The following is a 19,770-nucleotide window of genomic DNA, read 5'->3' as shown; positions in this document are numbered from 1 at the left end:
GACATGGACTCGCTGTGCATTAGAGCCTATTTATGGTATCGGCGCCACGGTTGACATATTTTTAACAATAACTAACCTCTCATATTGTTGTACAGCCAGATATGTAAACAAAAGCCAGGTTGCCTCTTTGTCTGAACCACTGTTTCAGCTTTGCGCCTGGTGCTAAAGTTAGAAACAGTCATTTACACATTGAAATCCAACACTTGGCACCTCCAAAAATTGCAAATACCTGCTTGTATTGCAAATCCTGTCCACCCCATCAAAGTGTCACCACGAGTGGCCCGTGAGTTTGTTTTTAGAGCGCTCTTCCAGTGAGCAGGGGGAGCAGGAGGTAGAGGTGTTGAAATGTCCCAAACTCTACCGTAATACCCACTGCTTTAATAATGTTCTGAGCTCAAAGTGTGGAGTCATTAAAGCAGCACTGAACTTAAGAGCTCTTACCTCCAGGGAAAACAAAGACAACATAGAGGGGTATCTCTCACACGGAACCAAATTACCACCTCATAAGAATATGCTTAACAGAACATTAAAATGTGATCCTGGTAACACAGGGGAACCTCAGCACTGATTCACAACTGACAACTCAAATTATGCAGGGACTCCAGACATGAACTGATCGATTCTAGACTCTGTGGGACCAGGATAAGCCTGGCAGGGGAATACATTTGGCTTTGGGACAACATCTACAATTGCACCGATAATAAAAATAAGAATACGTATTCAGCCGTAGGGCAGCTGTGGCTCAGGAGGTAGAGCAGGTCGTCCAATGATTCCTGGGTCGGCGGTTCGAATCCCGTCCACATGTCGAAGTGTCCTTGGGCAAGACACTGAACCCTACATTGCCTCCAATGAGTTGGTCGGTGTGAGCTTGCCACCATTGGTGTGTGATTGTGGGAAGTGAGGACGCTGGCGTCGACTGTTCGCCGCTTCACCTCCCAATGTATGAATGAATGGACCATTGTAAAGCGCTTTGAGCACTTGGAAAAGCACTATAAAAATGCAATTCATTATTCACACCCCAAAAAACTAAAAACATCTGCGCAGGTGCTGAACATAAAGTATCAAATCCAAGACAACAGATCACACTGCACAGTGCAGAGCTCCTCCGAGGGTCCGTCCGAGCACGGAAATAGCGTCAAGGTAACAGTCATTTCTCAACCGTTTCGATCACAGGGCGGCTTGCCAGAACCCAGCCGGCACCCTGGGTGCGTTACTGTGGGTCTGGAAGTTCCGGGGACCCCCCCGGGGACCCACACACGGAGTTGCACCACTCAGTTCACACGGGTGTGATTTTTATGAAAAGGAACGATGATGTCGGCATGGTCGTTCTTCAAAGGTTAGTGAAATCCAGGCAGTGAACGTGGCACTGCAATTACATTAATTCCGCAGTCAAACTGTTAATGATATCCGAGTTATGGTTTTTATAGGAGGGGGTGAAATGGTTCTACTGTACATGTGATATACTAATCTTATCTAAAAGTATAATCTACAGATCTACAAGAGCTATTACTTTTTCAGCTCGGTTGTATACTCTGTCGTACTGAGGTGTCGCAAGTGAAATTAAGCCGATCTACAAGCTAACAAAATACTTGTAACTCGACTATTTCTAGGGATGCTCCGATCAGGTTTTCTGGGACCGATACCGATCACCAATTGTTTTTCTCATGATCGGCCGATACCGATACTGATCTTGTGAAATGTTGCAAATTTTAATATTTCCAAAATGATTGTTCCTGTGTGTGGAGAGGAAGGGGAGAATGTTTAGGCCTGTCACAAAAATGCAAAATGATGTTATACTATATATATCTGATTGACATTTATACCATGGTGTAAAAGATCAGTTTCTCTAGATATGGTAAATTGCCAATCATAGATACGGTAAATGCCGATTACCGATCAGAGTGAATATCGGCCGATATGACCGATCACCAATCGCTGGCCGATTATCGGAGCATCTCTAACTATTTCCAAAACGCATCAGCATTGTATGACGAAGCGTAATGCACCAGTAGCTACACAAAGTGACTTAATGTTGAGGAGAAAAGGCAAAAAAACACAAATCATCTGTAATTAGTGACCACATGGCCTATCCTCTATTGCCATTCAGGTCAATATTTCCACTTAAATATGTGATATCTCAAAATCTGATGGTTGAATTGGCATGGCACTTGCTTCAGAGTGCACATCATCTTTTAAGGGCATATGGTCAAACTGATTACAAAAGTACTACCACAACAGATTTTTGGCCACAGATGTTTATCGGCGGAACTGATGGTTAAATGCAGAGAACAAATTCCAGGTATGTGCAAATGTACTTGGCCAATTAAAACTTTCCCTTTACCCCCCACAAACAGGTGTGCAACCACAGGGTTAGTCACAGGAGTTAGCTTAGGTAGTTAACAAAGCAAACAAAACACCTGCTTCTCAAGTTCACCTTTTTGTCTTTTCCTCAAGCTACGGACACTAGTTCGAAGTCGTAGGAATTTCTTTAATCTTACTTTATCTTTAACGTAGCACTAATATAGTGATCCCCGCTCACTCTTTTTTATTTACTTGTCCAAGTGAGCATAATTATTTAATAATTTCTATTTGCATGGGGGGGGGTTGCCACCAATTTTAATCAACATTTTTTGTGACTCCTTTCAGGCTGCAGGTTCAGATAACCACAGTCTAAATCAGAAAGAGATGGAAGTCCTTGGCAATTCCATGTGCAATCCCATTCACGGCATATATGCGCATCCTTTGTCATCTTCTGCTCAGAGTTAATTTCACATTTTCATTCAAGGTATCATATGTTTCTGACCTGTACGCTACAATCTGTGACATTCAAGTCTCATTCAGATAAGTTAAAAAAATGGTGCTGAAAAATGTCCCTGAACATACAGATGGCTTTAATGCAAGCATACGTGCCTGCCGCACTTTTGGGGCGCACAGGGTACGAGTTTGTTATGCTCACATCTTGTCCTCTGTTCCTGTCAGCACATCCGGATCCTCCATGACACCCTCCGATCCCACCCCCTCCGATTCCCTCCAATACTCCCACCTATGATCACCCAGTGCCTTTCCACAGACACCCCGGCCCGGCATGATTAATGGCCCACTGCTGAGACTCTCCATCCACTCAGCACATTGTTGAGAGGCTGTGTCTGAAACAGGACAACAGTTGCATCCACTCTTCACACCGGGTCTAAGCCCCGCCTGTCAGTCCCTGGTTAGGGCACTGTTAACTGGCCAGATTTACAGCTACTAACCAGCGCTAGGTGGCAGCCTGTCTGGGGAGGTGAACCCCCCCCAATTAATCATGCTCCATTTTGATGGGCACTTTTATGACTACTGAGCCACAGGCTCGACACTCGGACTGTATACAATTTTAAAACCAGCACAATACCATATCAACCACACACATTTATACACATACTATTTATACCAATTGCCAAGCAAAGCCATTTTGTTAGTTGCTTGATAACTAGCTTGATGGCAGCTGCTATCATCCGGCATCCACCTAATAATGAAAACCCAAGACCTGTTCTTAGACATTTTTAACTCTGTGCCTCACCGAGTCATTAACCCTGCTGAGGTGCTAAGCACCACAAACGAGAAGAGATGAAAGCTTTGGATCAGTGGCAGACACGATACTATCTAGTCTCTGTAATGGAAACCGAGGTCTCTGGTTTAGTTGCAAAGGAAAGCAAAGCCAGAGTTAAACTTAGTTGAGGGTGTCTCGCACCGAAAATAGCCGACCTACAAGCTCACAACGCATCGAATCGCAACGTGTTGTGAGCTTGTAGATTGGCTACTTTCGGTGTGCGACACCGGCGTGCAATCAAGAATAAATCAGGCTGATGCTTTACTATCTCATCGCTGGGCAGCAGTAGTAAATTCCTGAAAGGGTGAAATACATGCAAGTGTAACCGTAACCAAAGATGTGAGGCCACTCAGGCCAAACATGTTGGCTAAATACTGTATTTGTCTGGCACAGCAGAGTTTAATCAATTTGTTTAGTTGATGAATAAGTTACTTATATTCCTCCTGTTTATACAAGTAAGTGGAATTCATTCACAATCTGAAACTTGTTGAAGCATATGAGCTAGCATGATGAGTCTGGCAATATATTTACACAGGGAAGCCTACACTATTCTCCATGGTAAATATGTCATATATCTAAAGCACATGTTTAGACTGCTATATCAGTTACCGTGTGGGGGTTCCCGGAGTGTCCCTCTACTGTACTGTAACACTCCAAATCATCATATATACAGTTTGTGTGTGTGTGTGTGTGTGTGTGTGTGTGTGTGTGTGTGTGTGTGTGTGTGTGTGTGTGTGTGTGTGTGTGTGTGTGTGTGTGAGAGAGACACACAAACATAGCTGTCTAGAGGAGTGGTTGCACCACTCAAACAAAAGTGACAAATTATTCAAAATTATTTTTATGGACCAGCTCTGAACAACTGAGCACAAACAAAGTACTTGAGCACTTGATTTGCTTAAAAGATTTAATTAGGTGCAAACAAACATACAACTAAGGTTTCTGTATGTCAAAGATGACGCACTGTGAAGCACTGTCAAAATTGTATTATATTCACACTCCAGAGCGCCCGGATTTTCTGTTTGTTCTCATGATTATTTATACTTTAGTTTGCACCCAAATAAAAAAGGAAACAAATGGGCATTAATGAGGCATTAACTTCCAACTTTATTGTCACATCAAAGGTTTACAGGTGTAAAATTCATTACATACTTACATACCCCAGCCATACAAATTATGGTAAAGTTAAGACTTAAAGCAACATAAACAAACACCGGACTGAGAATTTACTATAACATAACATAAATCTATCAGACACCCAATCACTTTCAATCACTGCTAAACCTGTAGGCTAGTTTACGCTGTAGACGTTATCATTTTTTGGGGGCGGAAGTTGTGGGATTTTGGCAGAAGTACCGCTCAAGGAATTGACGTTGACGCTTTACAAATCAGTTTACATTCTCCGTGAATGAAACAAGTGTTGTGATTGGTCGAAAAAAATATCGCATCCGGGGAAAATACATCGGACAGATGTTCCGGTCCGAATTTCCGCTGATACCATCTCTGCCTTAGGTTATGACCAGGCTTTTCTCTTCGCAGATGAGTAAGCCTGGGACCGAGGCTAAGTTAACACAGGAGATGTGCAAAGAGTTCACATGGGGCCAATTCCTTTCTTGCAGAATGTCGTCATGAGTACATACATTTGCATAAGTGATTGGGGCGAAATGAATTATGGCTGTTCTTCTCAGGCCTCATTTGCCAACTACATTCTGCTGGTTCAATTGGGAGTGATATATGTGCGGATATCAGGTGGCAGAGGAGAGCGGGGGCCTAAAAGGGTGCAGTCATTTCCCACGTGCACAGGCTGCGACCCTCAGAGGCCTAGCTATGCCTGCTCGAGCGCAGCTGGGTGGTTGAGATGACACACACACTTGACCTTGAACTGTGATTGAGAGCGAGCGCGTGTGTGTGCTCACTCTTGATGATTGACAAGACAGTAAAATGAGATGAATTAGTGAGGCTGTCAGTAATGCCTGGATTAGCCCATATGAAAACAAACTGAGAAAAATCAAAAACCAATCAAATCTCAAAACACACTGTAATGGTATAATTAAGCATGGGCTTTTGAACAAGTTCCACTTTACCAGAATTTACCAGACCATATTTAAACTTTTTAAAGTAATTTATCTCCTGCCTAATTTTTGCTATTCCGCACAAAATTATCTCTGCTTTGTCCTTTGCTTAGGGGACAGCGAAATAATTATTTGAAAGGTCAGCAGGCATGTGATCAAATCATCCTCCCACAACGTTCGTTCTGCAAATCCACTGCCATGCCCCCCATACCACCCCCCTACCCCACCTCCCGATATCTACCTTGGGGGCCGTGCTGGTGATTCGAGTCAATTAGAGGTGTGCTTGTGAATTTCGTTAGTGTTTGGAGGAAAAAAATTGAGAAAGCTGTCAGTCAAAAAGGCTGCCCTGGCTTTGGATCTGGTGGGTGTCGGAATCTCTAAACCTGTATTTGTATGAATAAAAATGAAGGGATTTAGGGCCGGCTGCTTCCTCTGCAGACTTGTCAAAAATCTGACCTTCGCTATAAGGGAGAGGGGGTTTGATGGGGAAGGAGGGCAGAAAAAAAGAATTGAAGATTTAAAAAGCTGAGGCTGGGACTGACTTCTGCATAACAAAGGTAGACCAGAGGAAGAAAAAAAAAAGACAAGGGAGCACGAGAAGGAATAAAATATATTTCTGAATGAATTGCCGTGTTCAACGAACACTTCCTATTCTCCAAGGTATGCTCTACCAATAATACAAATCCACAGAATTATTCAACGGGGGATTGAGACAGATTTGTCTTTTTGTAGATCCTATATGGAATATTGGCAATGTCATGGGAGAGGTGGAACACTCAATATATTGCTGGGGGGGATGCTTGATGTTAGAGAAGCCAGCGTTAATGCGTGTGGGGTTTTTATGGGTTCAAACATGAGAAGTAGACTCAAATGGAGAGTTCATTCTTACTGAGCGCACAACTCATATCTCAGTGCCAATTGTCACTATTAGTTGCTTGTTTGCAATTCCAGTGCAGTGCCAGGATTAGACAAGACATGCCCACATGGCCAGGCCTGTCATCGCATTGGGCTACTGGTCCATTTAACCAAATGTTCACCGACTAGTGCACAGCGGAATCATTCAATACCGTTTCAGTGAAGACCTAGCATATCTGAAGAGCACACTGCTATTTGTCTGGGGGGGTGTATGTTGGATATCCAATAGATAATCATACCAAAATACTGCAAGAAAATAAGAATGTGTCCCTGATTATACTTCCTGCTACGGTGCATACATAAGTTACATAACAGTCTTCCTATTCCGCTTTTATGCCACAATGGTGCACATCTCTGTCTCTTCCTTCTGTCTGTTTAATCTACTCACTCTCCTTTTTGACCGGAAAGCCCCATCTCATTAGTTTATAATAATAGGGGCAAGACATTTCTTTTAGAGTTTGCAAACAAGCAGTTCAGATGTAAAGACAGATGCCAACCGCAAAGCTGTGGAAAGCACTCAATTATATGGGTCTAATGAGCTTAGGGACGGAAGATTAGGCATTAGGTCCAATCCAAAACATCCCATCCAAATATGAGGCATGGGTTCTGCTTTCTGATGATGAGGTAGAGCGGCTGGGCTAGGTGGGGATGAGGCACCGCAACACATGTTCCACTGTTGGCCCAACTTCTCTAACTGTGCCCTCTTTGTTTGAAAATCAAGCGAAAACCTCCCGTCTTCCAGAAGTTATAGGAAACTCACACCCCCCTTTTCAGAAAGAGAGACAACACTTCCTTTCCCAGAACAATTTATCTCTCTGCTTGACAAGACTCCCTGCTATATTTACCCAACTAAAATTGCAGATGATATACTTCCAGCTGCACTGCTCGCCAGCGCCATAGCACATGGTCCTGCCAATCACACTGGGCAGAACAAGAGGAGGCAGAATTGTGGGACCTTCAACAACGGAATGGAGGAGGGGGAGTTGAAGCAAGAGAGAGAGAGTGGGGGTGGGGGGTGGAGGGGGGGGACACAGGGGAGACCGCTTGAGTCAGAGAGAGAAAAAGAATAAGAGAGAAAAGGGTCTGAGAAACCTTATGGGGACTAATCCACATTTCCTTCACTGGTTGGCTTTTGTTGTTAGAGGGAGCTACGATACACACCAGAGTGAATGGAATTACTGGGCTTTCATTAAGCAGACAGCTGGGCCACGAGGAACCCTCAGAGCAGCAGCACAACACAGCCCACCCGGAACATTTCACACAGAAATATTGGTGGGTTTGTGTGTATAGAGGAGAAATAGAGAAAGATATAGCCTGTGTGTGTATCTGTTGGGAAGGGGGGGGGGGGGGGTGTTGTTATGCTGCTGCAAAAACAAAAATTGATCAGCGCATCAAGCACACAATTCAGCTCTGCCCTGGTTATGTGATTTCCATTGTGTCTCATCATAACAAAGACATTAATGTTATGGATGCGACAAGGGCTCTACATATCCTGTATAGGAACTCATTAAAAATTCTTAAATCCTATTAAATTAAGCAAAGGTTAATAGAACATAAAAATAAAATTTGTTAAGAAAAGCAGTACATACAAAGTCCCCTTTTCAAATACATTTAACCTACAAGCCAATAGTAATGGAATCATAATATGGTACAGATAACAGCACACTTGCGCCATGATGCTGGTAGCCATGGCAAACTAACAAGGCTTTTTGTGATCCGAGGGTGAGAAGGGAGGAGGCTGGAAGTTGTGAAAGGGGGGGGTAAAAAAAAAAAAAAAAAGAAAAGAAAAAAAGTGCTGCGGATTCCTACCAGGCCCCTGGCACAGCCGTGCCTGTCCATCTCATAGCAGCAGAGGCATTCCCCTGAGGAAGGGAGCACTAGGGTTGTGGGGGAGGCACTGAGACCATGGCTGTTGGGACTCCATATGTTGCATCTCTCCCATTGCTTGCGGCTGCTACAACTCTGACTTGTTGGTTTGTGGGAGCTGCCTGGAGTGGACTCTCATTGCAAAGGCATGACGACATACATCGGGCTGACCGCAGCGCTGGCTTGGTTGGTCTGAGGGCTGTCAGCTAGCGCCACTCCATTTACACAGGCTGGCACTCACACATGATCAATCACCACCACACATGGTGATAGAGAAATAGGCAAAACACTGAGGTCATGTTCAATCTTTACACTCAACTAGATATCTGTATTGTTCCAAGTAACATCAAGGAACAAGGAAACAAATATAATCTCACGATAAAAAATGCCTTAAATCAATGCAACGACAAGTATTCAGAAGTAACATTTTACAACCAAAAACAGAAACAGGAAAAGTGACTACTTGCCCTACTATCTTCAGGTAATGCAAATTGACTATTAAAACAAGATTTGTTTTTAATGTATGTGAAAGATTTTGCTGTAAAGAATGTCTATGGGGCTGTCTCGATCCGATCACATGAACAGAAATCGGGGTCGATCACGTCATTTTCAAATGATCGGAATTGGATCGGGAGCAAAAACAACCTGATCGGAACATCCTTAGTATCAATATTATATCCATATCATGATATTAGACTGGATATTGTCTGTGATTTTGGATATTCTACTATTGTGATATGGCATAAGTGTTCTATAAAAATATAAATATCAGATCAGGAAAATCAGGTATCAGATACTCAAAATCAAATGATCAGAATCGGATCGTAAGCAAAACAAAACATGATCGGGACATCCCTAGTCTCTATGCAATAAGAGAGGCTGCATAACCTGTCACACAATAAAGGTTCACCCATAAGTGAAACTAACCGAGCAGTGACAGCTAAACAACTTCCTAGACAGACCTATTGTATCTGCATTTCAACTGTATACTATACGATTATGTTAAACAGACTATTTTAGTAGGGTTTGGATGGGTTGTTGTCTCTTTTTTGAGCGGTGTTGTTCCGCTCCAATGACTGGCCCCATGTGTCTGTCTGTCTGTCTGTCTGTCTGTCGTATGAACACGTTGTCGTTTGTTTTTTTATAAAAAAAAATTTCCCCCTTTCCCTGCTCTGGAGGACATACATCATAAGTCTAGCGTTCTTATCTTTGTTGTTAGTACGACCTAGCAGCACACAACAACTTTTAAGAATGTGTACAATCTTGGCAACTGCCAATACTATCTCTATTTAGTGTTGTTTTGTGAAAGTTTTGAGTAAGATATGAATTAATTAAAAAAAATCAATTTACGAATTCATCAGTCAGGCGTGCATTGCAGTAGTAATACTGGGAAAAATTATAAGTGAACTTGTCACAGTATACCCGTGTGAAGTGAGTGGTGCAACTCTGTGTGGTGGAAGTTCCAGACCCACAGGAACTATCTGCTATCTTCAGGTAATGCAAATTAACTGCTATTAAAACAAGATTGTTTTAGTATGTGAAAGAATATACTCAAATACAGAATGAGATCATATCGATTTTTATCGGTTATCGGCCATAATAGCAATTAATTATATCGGATATCAATATCGGCCAACTTGTCTCATCGGTACATCCCTAGTACTTGTACATCAAGCTGTCTCATGCTAAGGCTAACACCTATGGGCAAAGGTAATAGAGAATGCACATCCACTCTAGCCCAGGTGCTGGACAAATGGCAGTACAAGGGTCGGGCTCATTATCATAATTGGTGGTCGGGCTTCGGTTCGGGCCGGCCATGCTGTTGATATAGAGAAAATAAAGTGTAAATATGAATAAAAACGATCCGACTAGTCTGTCTCTGTGTGTTTCCTGGTTAACCAGGACGGATGGTGCACTTAGAGTAGCCTATATATTAAGGTGGTGCAGCGTGACAACGCACTGTCCAATCGAGATGGAAGATGGGAAATGGTGCCGCTCCATGTTGATCACATGACTATGGAGATAGTGTATAACGAATTGTGTGATGTATGGATAAAATGTGTACGAGTAATCTACATAAATGTTTTTTGCCTAAATCGGCCTCATGGTGGCGCTATAACAGGCCGTTGAGGAATATTTGGGGCAGAGGTTCGTCGTTGGCATCCAGGGAGTGTGTGTGCAAAGTTTGGCATGGATCGGGATCCATGCCAAACAGAGATTAGCTGATAACGGACGGACGGAAGGACGGACGGACGGACGGACGGAAGGACACACACACGGACGGAGTGCAAAACATACTCTCTCCCCATGCCTTCGGCCTGGTGGAGACAATAATTAAGGTCGGGCTCGTTTCGGGTCGGACACAAAGCTGTCGGGGTCGGGCCCGGGTCGGGCTGTATAAAGTCGGCCCGATCCCAGCTCTAGTCCGCAACACTGGGAAGGAATAACTCGGCTCCACTGGTTTATTAATTCAACGTTACCATCACTGGAATCTTCTTCAGGAATGAAGAAGACCTATGGGCCTCATGGCTCGGCAAGGCTTGTACTACTGTACCTACTTAACTCTTAAATGCATTTGTATTTTGTATTATGAATGTATTTTTTTCAAGATTGCACCTGTTTTTATTGTGCAGTGTTATTTTTTATTGTGTTGTGTTATATGTTTGTCATGGACCCCAGGAAGAGTAGCTGCTACTTCGGTGGCAGCTAATGGGGATCCATCTGAATAAAGAATAAATAACTACTGGTGTACACTTGCAAAAGTCCCCATAAGGCAGTAACATGTGTCTTTATGGACTTGATCAATATGAGGCATTTGGTTTAAAAGATTAACAAACAGCAGTATCATGTATGACGGATGTGTCAAAATGATCTAGTGGAGAAAAAGACCATGCACAGTAAGATGTTGAGAGAGATAATATTGACCTATGTGAAAGGCCAGGACATTGCTCAGTGGAAATCTGCTAACCTGATTTAAATATGCTCTTCTGATTCACGCAAGGGGGGAAAAGCCACATTGTGATCACAATCGTCCCAACTGACTGAGGTTTATCCACATACACTGAAAAGTCCTAAAAGGTATTTACACACTGGCAGTGTTGAGAAATAAAATAATAATCACCAGTGTCTTTCGCATCAAAATTAATGATATCGGTCATGCCTCATCCATACAGGTTGATGCAATATTCATGGGATGCACTCATGACACAAACAACTAAATGTAGGCGGAATTACGGACCCTAGGGACATTTACTCTGAGAGTCCAAGGGAACTGCATATGGGTAATTCGGTCCCATTTGTAGACTCGAGTTAAATCAACATTAACGATTCTAATGTATTGGAAATTACACAGGAAAGTGAAAAGAAAAAATAAATGAAAGAACAATTCTGTTTTTGGGGATCAATACAAAAAGCACTGATCTTTCTGAAAAATGGGAAGAGCAGAGTAGATAGGTCGCTATCAGAAACAATACAACACTAGACAAAAAAGGGGAGATGTATTAACATTTGGAAGAGAAACAGGGAGAAGATGTCAGAGACTTACCTGCTACATCCGCTCACAGTGCTCTGTGACAGTGGATCACAGATGGTGAAGGGTGCTTTATCACAATGATTATGATCCCCTCTAATGGCGGTATAGCAACACCCATCGCTGACTCCCTTAACCAGTTGAACCCTATCTTCCCTATAGTGAGCAAGTCATAATCACCAAAAATCATTTAGATCTACAAGGTCACAATACTTCACCAGCTGACAATCGGCTATTGTCAGCTGGGGAGGTCCTCGAGGCACGTCCTACTGGGAGGAGACCCCGGGGCAGACCAAGGCGCAGTTGGAGGAAACACATCGACTCACTGGCCTTGGAACGTCTCGGGATCCCCCAGGAGGAAGTCACAAATGTTATGTTGCCCTGGAGAGGGAAGTCTGGAGCTCTCTGGTGGAGCTGTTGCCCCCGCGACTCGACTACGGATAAGCGGTTGAAGATGGATGGATGGATGGATAATAGACATGTAATAGACATTATGTAGGTTTACATTTTATAGACGGTCACTGCACACATGATCTATATCAACAAAAAGCTGCATACCTGTTATGTTGTTGAGTATATCTTTGAGTTGCGCGAAGCTATTAAGTAATGGGTCCTGTTCTTCATCCTGTGCAGACAGAAAGAGAAAATGCTAGCATGAGGACATTTAAAATCAGAATTGGTGGAACCTAATTTGTTTGATGACAGCAGTCTCTAAAGGTGTCCAATTAAATGTATACTACAAACCCGGTGCTTCAATGTTTTCTCCACACAATAACAAATAATCAGAAAAGGCGCCGACGTACACATTTAGTCACGACACGTACACAAGTATTTTTTATAAACGTAGCTTTTCCCAAAAACACGTTTGTGTGGGTGAGCCCCCCAAACACATAAAAAGCTACATTTATAAAAAATAGCCGGCTATGTGTGGACGGGGCCTGAGAAATTCAGACGACATTCAGATCTAACTCAATTTAGCTCTGATTGCCCCGTTTGAAAAGTGTGTGTCACACAACTGTAATTTGAAAAATGCAAGGAAAAAAGGTACACGGTACAAGTATTTTCCTTCCCTGACTGGAAGAACTCTACTGGAGGGATTGAACAACATTCTAACAAAATATATTCCCCCATTTGATGTTTTGATGGTGATGGGGAGCACTGTCTAACTACACATGCGTCCAAAATCCCCCAAATGTGCTCAACTGGATTAAGATCTATTCATCTGGTGACTGTGAAGACCATAGCATATGATTTTCATACATTCGTTTAGTTGTTGTGGATGCATCCTGGAAGAGAGTGAGACCACTCCCATCAAGCCTGAAGTGTTTTTTCATCATTCTCACATTCAGAATAACTTTCCATCGATTTGCATTGACCCTTCTCTCTCTTCATTAACACAATCAGTGCCGGGATTCCTTCAAAATAGAAGCTCTGGGGTGCCAGAAAGACAACCTGCTTTTACTCTGAACCCCCAATTTAAAAAGTATTTATTTAAAGACGTTTACGCCGCGGACAAAGCCAACTCTTGTCGTGACAAATCATGACAATAAACAATGTTTTGGGCCGAACAAATAATTAGAAAGAAGAAAAAAACTGCAGGTTACAAGACTTTTTTTGTTGTTTTTCTTGTTTGTAATTATTTGTTTGGTCCAAAATATTTTGTTTGTTGTCATGATTTGTCACGACTCGAGTTGGCTTCGTACGACGCTTAAAAGGTCTTTAAAAAAATACTGAATTACGATCACTATGTGCTTTTGCCAAAAACTCCTTTCTGCATAGTCGCTGATGTACTACTAACTGTTCTTGCTGACAGTCTGGCATGTCCTGACATTCTTAGTTGCGTGAAGACGACCTGCACGTTTCTATTATATAATTGGACAATACCAAGATACCAAGGAGACACCACAGGAATTGGCCTGTTGAATGAACGCAACTAATGTCAAGCACAAATTAGGGTTGTGCGGTTTTATGGTTTAATACGGTTTCATGAAATCTTGGCGGTCTTGTCGGCCAAACCGTGTCATATGACATGTGTGTTGGGTGCCTGTGATTATCGTTTATGGAAGCAGTAGAGAGAATGGCAGCGTCAAATAACAGTTGGAGAGACTAGTCTCAAACTAAATGCGACACGCCTTTGGATTTCTACTAAGGCCCTAACCACACCAATGATTTGAGGTGCAACGAAACCGTTTTAGCGGTCGTCGCAGCAGTCCGATATGTCCCGTTGCACGTCGGCGCATGTAGTTGCATTGCGTCGCAAGTGATTCAATTTAAAGGAGCTTTATTTGTATGAGAAAACGCTAGTTTCCGTCTGTGTGTGTTACAACTAGCCGGCTCTGGTGTGTGTGTGTGTGTGTGTGTGTGTGTGTGTGTGTGTGTGTGTGTTACAACTAGGTGGCTCTGGTGTGTGTGTGTGTGTATCTGGTATGCAGGTGTGTCGCGTTACGTCAAGTCTCAAAAACACTTGTTGCCGCGGAAACCCAGCGGTTTACATTACGTCGCAAAAAACATTGTTGTGCACTGGAAACAGATATTCGTTGCAGCTCGGCGCACCTCGTGCTTGTGTGTGTGATATGTCCAGTTAAAGCACCATTCCGTCGCACCGTAGTTGCATGTTGCAATGAGTTGCATGACGAATCATTGGTGTGGTTAGGCAAGGTTGGGTGATCTGATATGCCAAAATATTCCTATCAGCCGCAAACTATGCGATCGTACTGAAATGTGATGTGAGAACAGCTCTGCTCCTGACCTGGAGTTAATGTTATACCTCACCGTGCAGTGGACTGCGTGCAGAAAATAGTAGATCTACAAGCTTAATGCGTGTCGCACCCGCAACGTGCTGCAAGCTTGTAGATATGCTACGTTCGGCGCACGGCTCCGCCCTACGTCAACAGTACATTCGGCTGTAACACAGACGAGATGGCACGAGTCATTCTGCTGCCATGCTCTTGACTTGTCTCCCAGTCAATAAATTGTTGTTCATCGTTTATGCATGCATTCATTTTAGGTTTGTTCTTGACTCGTTTGACACCAAAAGATACTTATGTAATGCGCAAAATCACTGAGATCCACAAGCATATCAGACGTGTGTTCAGAGCAGAGCAGAGCAACGCTACGGCAGGCACAGAGAGACAGTCTTGATTCTAGACAGGCGAAACATGACAATACATTACAATAGGCCATCTTGTCTCGATAGACTGTAATAGCAGCAATCTCGACCAATAATGAGACCGCATGGCCACGTTAAAATTAAACGGTAAAACCGAGTACCCTGGTTTTTGGGGGGATAGTAAACCGGGGTTTAACATTTTGGAAACCACCCAACCTTACCACAAATATGTATATTCTAGGCCAAATGAGGACTGCAGCGTTTTCATGACTTCCGTATTGGCCTCATCTCCTAGAGTGAATGCTTGCCGCTTGCTCAGAACACACACAGAAAACATACCATGATTTACCCGAGTGTTTTTGGTTTGTTTGTTTGTTTCTCAGAAAAAACCTCAGAAAAAAAGTATTTTCTTTTCAAAAACACCATGTCACAGAACCTTAAATCTCTGGATAAAAAGAAAAACTCAAATCATAATATATAATTATAGCTTACCAATGGAGTGTGGGTATTCCATCTGGAGTTTCTCTTGATGGCACCAACTACTGCACTAATCTCACCTTGGACGATGTAGATGTTTTTGTCCACCATCCTGCTTCCTAAGAGGAACACAGAGGAAGGTTTGGTTGGTTAAAGCTGAAACTGTAGCAACTGTTGTCAACACAGATCATGTGAAAGATCTGGCCATGGCCAATACTGTACATCTTCATCAGGTGACCACAGAGATAGTGTATCAAATCGATTTGTATGAGTTTTAGACGATATCTGTAGTAGAGGCAAAAAGTGTGTTTTGAAGAAAACACATTTGAAGAAATGGGTGTGGCCTAGTTGAGCTGTATAAAGATCCAAGGGGGGAATGTATGACTTACAGTTTAAGAGTTATAGGCCAAAATGTGAAGTGGCCTGTTAAAGAAAATGGAACAGAAGTTCTACTGGGAGTGTGCAAACTGTGCATGCAAGTTTTCACGACGATCAATGCAACATTGCTGGAGATGCTGGACACAGACAGACAGACACATGGATAAACATATGGATGGACAGTCAGGAGCAAAAACATAGTCTCTGCGGCCTTCGGCAGTCCGGATATCCTTAAATGAAATATGGCATTGTATTGTTATAGTGCTGTTTAAATCTACAACACAGTCTCTAAACTACACTGTGGGCTACAGTCAGTGCCCTTTCGGTAAACTCTGACAATGCTGCCTGTCAACTGTGCAAGTTAAACAAGTAGGCCTAGTTATCTCTTGCATCCCCTGCAGCAGTTTAGGCAGGCAAACTGGAATGAATCGATATGAATTCAATATGCCAAAAAAACAACACCACAAAGTCACAAAGTTAAATACAGACCCAGAAAGAAAAGCAGGTGCGCTTCCTCTGGAAACTGCACTTGGTTAAAGGCAGTGGGTGCTCAGCTTTGAAAACCAACTCATCTCATAAACCAACTAAGTGGAAAAACCGAAACTCCAAAATAAAATAAAAGACTGGCTCAGATGCAATTTCTCATGATTATTTGAACGGCGACGCATTTCTGCAGTATCCTTCTTCAGAGCAGAATAAAAAGACCCCTCAATACAACTGCCAACATCTGCTGAAAAGTATGGTAAAATAGAATAGCATAATACTGAGCCTAGGTTATGTGGATATAATGCCTCGAACCAATCTGGATAACCAAACAGTATCAGGATGTCATAATGCGCATATTTGAGAAGTAGGGCATCTTGAAATGGTTGGATTAACCTTTTTGCCACGCCATGTCAGGCACTGTAGAGACAATATACTTCGCTATATATATATATATATATATATATATATATATATATATATATATATATATATATATATATGTGTGTGTGTCGCTGTCGAGCGGGAAGTGGGAACCATGTATGTCCAAAACCGTTAGTTGGAGGAAATTGGAACTTTTTCAAATTAATCCAATGTAGTTATTATTTAGTCATAGGCTCTTTATTGGTTAAATATTTATAAAATCTACAGATAGATTTAACCACTTTCAACCTTGTATCCTATCCCTATTTTGGGCATATAATTATAGGCAAAGATTTTCAATATAATCTCACAAATTCCTTGTAGATCAGCTAATGTGCTATTTGTTTAATAGTGTAATAAAAGTGTAATAACAGTGTAAAAAGGTATAATTTCTGAAAAAACACTTAAAATATGGAGATACAAGGTTTCTGCTCGACAGCAATGACTTGCTTTGCCGGTAGTCTGAATTGCAGGTCATCTTTTGTTGAAATTCATACTAAAGCAATCTATTCAAAACAATAAGAGGATGAATTAAAGATGGATGAATGAAATATGGAAGAATGAAAGATGGGTTGTAATGGTGTCGAGACAGAATAATAGGCTTAGTGTTGGATTCAGCTAGTATATCTGATTGACAGACAAAAATGTATTCATCCATGCTTGAATAGTGATGGCACATGCTTGACACTGACAGTAGGCTGTAATAATATGGTGTTAGGACACAAAACTGGAAACTATTATCCTACATTGACCTTGCAAAGGCATAACCTTTTTTTTGTATTATCATTGTGTAGGTGTAGACCGGTTGGCATACAATTTCAAAGTTAGAAAAGTAAATGTAATCTATTCTACTCTCGATACTTAAGTGAAATGACTTACATTTCAGACTCAGAGCTGTTAATCATATCATAGGTTATTAAGTTACACCTTAGGGATGATGTGTTGGGAGTTACGTCCTGGGTCTCACTTAAAGAACCTAGGCTTGGATCAAGACTAGATTCATAGATGTATGTAGTCTGACTTTTGCATTCGTATCAGCAAACATCTATGATAGTCTTGATCCAAGAAGTTTTCACAGCACACATTGATATATTTCATAGTTGTGTATAAACAGAAGCTGAAGGTCTGGTTTTATTTAAAATGCTACATTTAACTTCATGCCGAGTGCTGACATACAGATCCACCTAAACTGGATCAACCTTCAGCTGGGCCTGGGTTCACCCATCGCTTATTCGCTGACATGTCAAAATGTCTGCTATGAAAAGGATCAATATACACATATGCAATGATACAACACATACATTGCATTGCTGTCAAACGGGCTAGCATTAACCACATAGCTAATTGGATTAGCTAAGCAAAGAGAATGCTGACTGACATTACATTGTGATTTCAGCTTGGTAGACAAATGACAGCTCATTCGGGAGACAAATGCAGGAAAAATAAGTTAGGATAGGGCCGTTTGGATGACTGTCGACGTGTTAACATGAGCTACACTGTCACTTCTACCAGCTACACCGGTTACGTAGCCAGTTAGCCTAGCGGCTAACGTAAATATACCAAGGACACGACAGTGATGTCACAAACAATATGAACACACAACAGCGCTGTGCTGAGGACCTGAACCACTTCCGCTACATAATGTGACGTCAACAAAACATCCTTGGTATTTTGTATTCCAGCATAGCGGAAGCATCTATGCGAGCTAGCTAGCCTGAGAAACAGTCGTCTAGCAGTTTGTTTCCCCCCCAATGTGTTTAACTTGACAACACACCAGACATCGTGGCATCAATACAGCAGCACACCACAGCGTAACAAACAACCCTCCACAGCCGAATGAAGCACCCTACCTGTGTGTGAGCACTATTTCCAAGATGGAGTCCTCCTGCAGCTAACGCTAGGCTAGCTCGACGGCTAGCAGGCTAGCCGAACAACAGTGACTAAAGAAGACCAAAGTTCAATTCACAGTGACAGACCACAGTTCTCATGCATCGCAGTTCGTGGAAAGCATTGGCATCAAACACGGTTGATTCATTCACTCGCGGTGACGGTCCAAAAAAGTGAACAAATTCAACACATCCAACCAGCTGTCAATCTGGGCTTGGTAAACACACTGACGTGTAAAAGCTCTGCGTCCTCAACCTAACGCGAGGCTTTCGGTGTTTGTTTGGCAGATTTCGGAGCCAATCATTTATCAGCGACGCGCCAAACGTGATATGGAATTCCTGACAATACAATGTGGCAATATTTGTCATGTGTTATGGAATACATTACATTACAATTACTTTATCAACAGAATTATGAATGAGATACAATTGTAATTAAATAAATCATCATGGATCAAATTAGCAGTTTATAGATCGCAATTAGGTTGATTAGGTCATGTGATGACGAAAGCACTGCCAGCATCTCCAGTGCTCTGATTCCTTGGGCATTGGTTGTCTGGAAAAAATAACTTAATACTTGTTGACTGTATTGCTGAATGTTAATAATTACTTTAATAGCTATAGCTGAAGAAACAGGTGCAGGGTTCATCACATCTGACAACTCAAATCCATAAAAAACTAGATGATATTTGCAATCTTATAGGTTAAGGTTATAATGTCCAGGCGAGTGTTTGTTTCAGCTAGCTGACTGACAGACACAATGTTGGCTATTCATCCATGCTTGAATAGGATAACACGTACATTCTTGACACTGACATGCTTAGAAATAGGTGTTAGGACAAGGTTATATTATGTTCTGATAGTTCAGGTGATAGCCTACTTTGTACAACACTGGGCGTGTGTGTGTGTGTGTGTGTGTGTGTGTGTGTGTGTGTGTGTGTGTGTGTGTGTGTGTGTGTGTGTGTGTGCGGGCGGGCGGGCGGGCGTGCGTGTGTATGTGTGTGTGTGGGGGGGGGGGGGGGGTCCTACATTATACAGAGAGTTCAGTT

At 42.3% G+C, this 19,770-nt stretch overlaps 1 long non-coding RNA gene across 1 annotated transcript; it reads right to left on the bottom strand.

Moving 5' to 3' along the window:
• Window positions 1–12,522: 12,522 nt before the first annotated feature.
• Window positions 12,523–18,995, bottom strand: LOC306931581. The gene is made up of 3 exons (XR_013791026.1): window positions 18,686–18,995; window positions 15,567–15,670; window positions 12,523–12,590 (listed from the first exon to the last, which is right to left on the bottom strand). It is a non-coding gene; the product is annotated as an uncharacterized lncRNA (long non-coding RNA).
• Window positions 18,996–19,770: the final 775 nt, after the last annotated feature.

The sequence above is a fragment of the Electrona antarctica genome (assembly GCF_951216825.1).
Source record: "Electrona antarctica genome assembly, chromosome: 10".
Classification (NCBI taxonomy): domain Eukaryota; kingdom Metazoa; phylum Chordata; class Actinopteri; order Myctophiformes; family Myctophidae; genus Electrona; species Electrona antarctica.
The sequence above is the reverse complement of the archived record's forward strand: the minus strand, read 5'-3'. Positions and strand labels throughout refer to the sequence as shown.